The following is an 8099-nucleotide window of genomic DNA, read 5'->3' as shown; positions in this document are numbered from 1 at the left end:
GCAAACTTTTTCGAGCTAATGTAAAAATCCGAGCGACACCTGGATAAATACTTTGATATGAGAAAAACAAAACCCAAATGTATAATGTGATGATGAACCCATCCAAACAAATCTACCCACAATTTGTCTCTAATATAGACATACAGACACATGTATCTCAGCATGCATTTTTGGAATAGCTTTCTTGTACAATGGTGTAGTGGCAAGGTGGTGCTAACCTCTAAAAAATTACATAGGCTTTAGTGGAGTTAACTGGTTCTCTCTCTTGTTGAGTGGTAGACTTTTTCAATTAAGTGTTTTTGATCTCTTGGATGAATCTATGCTATCTGCAAGTAGGGAAAAAAGATTGCTTGCTTTTAGCAAGGAAAAGATGCACATGGTGCCACAGTCCAAAGAGGCTTTTGTAGAGTTATCTACTATTTTTTACTACACCTTCAACATTGACAATAGACCTTCTCACTACACCCTCGCAGCTCCTACTAATTCACCATCCCTGACAACTATGAGACGTGGTACGTGTCAAAGCTCACAGGCAACATCACCACCGACCATCTACACAACCTCAACGGCATATCAATCCATATGTTTTAGGTGTGGTGGAACATTGAAACCATCTCTATGGACAGCAATGGCCTTGTTTTCCAACTAGGTCCCTTCTCTACCTCTTTCCCTGCACAGAATTTTATTGAGAATTTGGGATGCACAGGGCGGCCATATGCAATTGCAATACAATTGTTGCTACTTGTTAGGGACACTGAGCTGGCAGAGAGGAATGGCATATATTTACTTATAGTAGTCGGGCAATGAATTGCTCGAATTAGCATGTGGATCATTGCACTTAGAATCAAACCCTCGCTACAGCCCAATGGCTGCCTCTCTAAACAAGGATTATAGCATAAGAAGGTTAAGCATGAGGAAGTTTTTGCTAGAGCAACTTATGACATGTTGTAATTAGAAGGTTACTCTGCACAATAGGTGAAGGGGCGATACCAACTAAGAAGGTTGATGATCACCCCTCTTCTAGGAAAGCTATCTTACAAGCAAAAAAAAAAAAGAAACAAAAGATCAATGCTTTCTATTCTATTCAAAAGGCCAATATGAGTACTACATAAAATCCTCGAATTGGAATGCATGTATGAGCACTACATCAAAAACACCTTATAAATGTTTACATAATAATCTAATAATCAAAATGTTTGTTTCCAAGAAGGAAACAACACCAACTTTCCTGAAAACAAAAAGTTGTACCCAAAACCATTGCCTTTAGATATTCTTAACACCACTAAATCTTTCAACTTACAATGGTAGGTTTGTTCGTCTACTACCCAATGCTTGAAATAATTCCACCTTGCTAAGTGTTGCTTGATGGATAAACTCATGTGCATTCTGTCCAACCCAAGTACTTGTAAAAAAATATAGTATATGTGCTTGCAAGGAGCATAAACCAAGTGTTTGGCCTCTCTTTTTTGAAAACCTTCACAAGTGCATCTTGGAAAATCAGATATAGTCACTGAATATGTCACACCCTTTGCTCGAGAGCCTTCAGTACTAACATGGAATATATGAGACTCTCCACACGTTATTATGACCTCTTGAACAACTTGCGCATCCAATAGTCAGCCTTTTTCTATGCAATCTTGAAATTCTTTTGTTAATTTTGCCCTCCATTTGACAAGCTTTCCATCTCTATATTTTGGACGGATTGCACTTGGAACCCTCCCATCAGACTTGCTAGCTTGACCTCCCTGAATGTGTTTCACCTCCCTATGAAAAACAAATCCATTTTTTTGAAGTTCAACAACCTCCTCAGCTATAAGACCTATTCCCTCAGCTATTGGCCAAACACCAGGTGCAGGACCGGGAGGCCCGACCACCTGACGCTCATCCACAACCCAACTGTGTGGGTGTTAGATATATTGCAAAACCAAATAAATCCTTCCACCAATCCACTTGGGTATTTGCGATGTCCCCTAAAGCATGGTGCAGGCACCCCTTGAGAAGCCTGTTTTTTTCCTTGGTTTATAAATCTCCCACATCTTTCTGTATGTCCATCCAACACTCCAAAACATGTAACTTTGCTTCCAGGTTCAGTCCTACGAATTGCCCACATTGTCTTTGCCACCCTTGATTCTTTTGGCATCTCCATATTTTTTGCATTAACTGTATCTTGCTTAGTATTCACAGTGACAGTAATGTACTCTGGCCTATGGCTATCCTCTTCCAAGATCACACTAGGTTGACTAAGCACAGGTCTTTTCTTGCGAATACTCTTCTGGCCACCATTGTTGTTGTCCATATGTGTGGTTACACCCATTTCTTGCATAGAAGATTGTGTCAAGTCAGCCAATCTTTTTCCTGAAGAGGATCCCACACCTTGGTTGTAAAATCTGTTAGCCATGTCTTGCAGCCCAGGCCCGAGTCCAGTCCTTGTGCCTTTCAAATATGCATTGTATTTTACACTTTGGAGAACAGCCATTGACATATTTGCACCAGTTGCCTCAAACAAAGTGATTTGTTTTTTATAACCAACACATGCTCTCATGCTTGCATGTTTTGCCTCTAAAAGATTGGTTGTTGGAATAAAAAAACCAGAGTCATCTTGGGAGACAAACCGTGCACCCCAATGGAATGCTCTTGACTCCCACCAGGAAAGCCAAGTTTCCAATGTTGATATCTCACTCGCTACTGCATGACCAACATTCCAAAACTTTCTTATCTCTTTTTTACAGCTCTCTCTGCACAGCAATCTCTGAGGGTGCATTTCTCCACTTTCGACACAAGCATTTATGATCCTCTTGGGAAGAAGGATGTATACATTTTTTAGTGTGCCTCGCCATGCTTTGCTCCCAATGGAAGACACAACTCCTTTCTCTCTCTGGTACTCTTTTATTAGCATCCCCAAAGAACACTATGCGAATAGCAATCCAATTAGCATTGGCCTCATCTGCCCTTACTTTGAATTCTGGTTTTTCAAAGCCCTTACTTTGAACCACAACATTTAACATTTTCCAAAACTCAATCTGTGCATATCTATCCTCTACCATGAACTCACATGTTGCTATGGACAATAGCTCCCGCACGTATGGATCATATACATGCGCAGACATCGTTGGTGGCGAGCCTTGAACTCTATTGGCCAGACATGTCCTGTAGATTTCCACCCGGCCGCATTCTATTGACTAAGTCTAATCCACTCCTAGGACCAAGAGTTGACATCTTAAAAACATGTGGCTGGTAATCTCATACTAACTGCCCTGGAAATAACACACTTTGAATAAAAGGATATCTGCATCTATCTTTGAGATCCAAGATTGCCTCAAAACCCTTTGAGGTAATACTTTGGGCCCTTTTAGCATGTTCCAAACATTTCAGAGTTCTTTTCTTGCTTGAGAGCGGCGTTATATACTCAATCATGCAAGCAAACTCATCATCACCAATATCTGACTGCTTTTTATTTTTAGCCCCCATAAGCATGTCCAAGATAACATCTTTTGCCACTGTGGTTTCCAATTTTCATGCAGCAAGAAATGGATTTCCCTTTGCTTTGGAATGCAATTTCTCCTCAATCATTTGAATATCCGCCCTCTGAGTGCCCTCTTCATATGGATGAGTATGGTGCCCTAGATGTATAGCACATCATGTAAAGCCGAAGTGATCATTTGGTATACAATAATAGATGACTACTAGGCAAGATGCAACATATTCAGGCATCTCTCCACAATGCCTACAAGTAATGTTTCCATGCTCCGAAGTCACAAATCCTTTTGGACAACTATGCTTCATCCTTCCTTTCCACTGAGTTTCATTTTGAAATCCGAGTCTCATGTAGTAGGAACAATCCAAATTAATACATCTAAGGTGGCCAGAGCACCTACTGAAATGCACAACACCTTCAAAGCAATCATATGTACTCGTAACATATTCTATCCAATGATGACTATCATTCTTTTGCTCCATACCAATCATAGAGGACTTTGAAGCACATGGTGGAAGCTCGAATGCAACATAACCATCATAACACCTTGGAAGCTCAAGAAGCTTTTGGAAGTCTTTAACACTTTGCATAGTAGCATGCAAGCTACTATTTAATGGCATAGCCTTTATCAAATCAAAAACTGAGGAAGGCTCAGTCTTGGACCCAGAACCTAAGGCCATTCTATCGACATTATGGTGCTCATACAACTCCTATTCACAACCTTCATCACCAAGCCCATGGAGAATAGTTTTATCCTTGCCAGTTGCATCATCAATGCAAACTCTGTATAACTGGTTGGCCGCGGAATCTAGAAGAAAACCATCTGCACCATCTGACAATTGTATGGGCTCCAATTTACATTGCTCTATATTCAAGGAGGATAGAGGCTTCAAAGAAAAAGCCTTACCTTGAAGATGAAAATGATCCACAAGCAATGCAAGTCTACGCTTAACATATTCTTGTTGGAAAAATAGAACTAGCTTCTGACCTTCCAGGGGGCCAAAAATAGTGATCTCTCTAGCCCCATGACCTCAAACAAGAAGAGTGAAAGATTGCATACATGTTCAAGAGTTGCATAATATAGTTCTCGTATTTAAAAAAACTTGATTAAAAGGGGCCAATTTTCTAATCAAATTGTGATTCGTAAAACCCCCTTCAATTCTCTGAACATGAATAATAAAACCCCCTTCAAAAGTCATAAATGCACTAATGATGTCCTTGTATTTGTTTTGATAATTTTTGGTGAGTCGTGCATATGAAATTAATGTACCACAATCTCCTCTTTCTACCACACTTGCAATCCATAATTGAGCCTATTAATAAAAATCTTCCAACCTTATGAGCACAATATTTTATTCCTTATTTTACATCGTGCCCTACAAGTTATGATGATTTTTGTATTATTATTTAGAGTTTTTGAGGATATAAAAATTATTAAGTTATAATTGTAATTATAATTTTTTTATGAAAACATATAGACTTAAAATTATATTCACTATATTATAATACCGTCTAATTATAGTTGAAACATTTAGTATATATTTTGCAGGTATGTATTTATATTATTATACACAATATTATTAGACTATGTAAATAATGAGGGGCCAATAAGATTCATCCAAATGTGTGGAGAAGATAAATAGAAGAAATAAAGAAAATCCTCCAAGACCATATTAGGGAGTTTGGGAAAATCCCAATTCCCATTTTGCAAGATTAAAAAAAGGAGGGCATGGTAAACCCTTCTAAGATTTTTTCAAAACCCCCTCATGTGACATATCATTGGAAAGATCTTGAAGAGGAGGTTCTAAATCCACATTCTCCGACAACTTTGGAATTGGTATGCACAAGATACACCAAAAAGTAGATTAAAAATCGAATTCCCAAAGTAATGGGATTTTCCCAAACTCCCTAATATGGTCTTGCCCCCAAAAATGAGTAAATACTCACATAAGATGAAGAGTGGACTGACCAAAGGAAATACTTAAAAAAATGGATTTTTGACACCTCACAATGGGAATTCCCCCCTCATGAAGGAGGCGACTATTTCACATGTGTGGTGGAGTTTTAAATTATCAAAAATTGAGATATTTCATCTCTCCTCTCTCCTAATTCAAGTCTAGTTCCAAAAAGTAAGCTAAACTGACCTAAAAATAGATGCATAAAAGAATATATTTTTTAATTATAAAAGTGTTACTTTCATCAAAATAGATTTTTGTGCATAAATAGAATTGATTTTTATGCATAAATAGATGCATAAAAGAATTTTTTTTTAAATTATAACAGTGTTACTTTCATCAATGGATTTTTATGCATAAATAGATGCATAAAAGAATATTTTTTTATTATAAAAGTGTTACTTTCATCAATATTGATTTTTATGGATAAAATGATGCATAAAAGAATTTTTTGTAAAAGTGTTACTTTTACTAATATTGATTTTTATGCATAAAAGAAAATTTTTATTGTAAAAGTGTTACTTTCACTAATATTGATTTTTATGCATAAATAGATGCATAAAAGGATTTTTCTTTTATATAAAAGTGTTATTTCTTTAGATGTTGGATTTTATGCATAAATAGATGCATACATAATTTTTATATCAAAATAAGAGTTCTCTTAATCCTATGTTTAAATCTCGTGAATATTGGTAAATGACTAAGTAAATACTTTGTGAAAGAAAATTCTACCGTTTCATATTCTCTAGGATGGTAATGAGAAAATTCAAAAAATCTATCGAAGTCGGAATTTAGTTAAATGATTAATTTATCCCTCATAAGAATTCGTGATTAGTTTTGAATTCAGTTAAGAAAATACTCAATGAATGAAATGCAGTAAAGTAATAATATTACCCTTCGATAAAGATAGTTTAGAGAGAACCTTGCCAGACTAAAAACCTGAATCAGATTATGACCAAGACATAACTCCTTCGTCCGTTTTAAGAAAAGACGATGTGACCAGTTCAGTAATCGACACTCAAATCACCCATCGAATCTAAAACTAAGTTGAGACCTTTGATTTTATTTTGAGGATCAAGATTATAAAATTTGAGGAATTCTGCTTGGGAATCCAGACCTGTGATCTAGAAGTATTGGGATACAGATTTAAGATATACCCATTGTATTCAAAAGAAAATCAAAACTGAAAACTTGCATAGAAACCCTATTTTCTTAAAGGACTATCTTACACTAGAATGCTGGAGGGAGCATTTGGTATATGTGTTTTTCTAAGGGAAGTTCAGTTGCAACAGCTAGCGGGGAGTGTTCAAAGGATGGCTCACGCGGCAAAAACTTGCCCAGGTCTTGACTAGCCTGGGTATGCTGTAAAATGGTGTGCTTCCGGTACGATGGGCGAGGGCTGACAAAGCGGTCCCTGAGTGAAGTGCCAGGACACCTAAGGAGGATCCTGGAGGGTTCTGACCAGGCGATGCATGGGCTCCCGGTGCTTAGGACACCCATGCGTATGTCGTGGAAGATGTATATATGAATGATGACGAGAAAGTTATTGTAATCTGTTACTGGATCTCGTTGCTGACCCACTGGTCTCAACAGAGAGTCCAGAGTGATACTATTTTGTGAGAATCAAGGATTGAATGGAAATTTTGAGTTGTGACATCTGTACCCAGTAATTGTTTGTCAATGCATTGTTTTATAAATTAAAGTTTAAAGAGGAGTGTGTGAGTATCTGTATTCTAAAGCAAAAGTTAAGAAAGGCTTTCAATTATGGGTGGGTGAGTACTTGTCTGGTTCTACTATTCCAGTGGTTGGGCGGTGGCTAACCCATGGGCTGGATGGGGTTAGGCTGGAATCAGTAGAGTTTTAATAATAAAATTGATTAACAGGAATACGCTTAGAACTCAAGTAGTTAATTAAAAGCCTGAAGACTTCTCAAATGAATAATCAACGGCTGTGCCTGATTCAATTAGGAAAAAAGCGTTGATCCCTTCAAGTTAAGTCTGTAGTAGTTTCCCTTCTATCTGGTTTATTCAAATGATGAAGGTTAGTTATGTATCTTGACCTCGTTATAGAAAAATTCGTTAAGAAATATAAATGGTGGAATCGTCCCTGTTTTTTGGGCATGGAAATTTTTTCCGGTCTCAGTTTTTGGAATGACCACCAGCTTAGTCTCGTGGCCCGGACATTCGAGGGCGAGGCCCCTAGTGAGAAACCCTGCCCTGCGCAAGAGGAAGTTACTTTTGCTACTACCATCCGGGAATCCGGTGCGCAGAGGGGCAGTGGGATCTCACAGTTTATGCCATCATTTGACATCTTGCCAGACACACTAATTTACCAGAAATAGCACTCTAGTTTGTCCTGCACAAACTGCTGTATTTTCTCCAGCAGTACTGTACTACACTCAAATGTCACAACCAGTGACCTCAATGTGCATACATACACCCAATGGAAACTGTTGACCTCCTTGCAGCACACACAATGTCTGCACAACCAATCTGTCTTCCTGCAGTTCTTAAAACAGAGTTCTGCATAGAAACGATGACTTACCCACAATGTTTGAAATCGCTTGCTTTTTGAAAAACAGAGGTCCTAACGCGCCCGAAACGCGTTTTCGACCCATAAAATGACGTCCAATAGGACAGTATAGTTGCCCTATAGCTTTACTCCCGCGA

Source organism: Cibotium barometz, chromosome 8, assembly GCF_041138505.1.
Source record: "Cibotium barometz isolate CiBa-2024 chromosome 8, ASM4113850v1, whole genome shotgun sequence".
In the NCBI taxonomy this organism is placed as follows: Eukaryota; Viridiplantae; Streptophyta; class Polypodiopsida; order Cyatheales; family Cibotiaceae; genus Cibotium; species Cibotium barometz.
Note: the sequence above shows the minus strand (reverse complement) of the source record.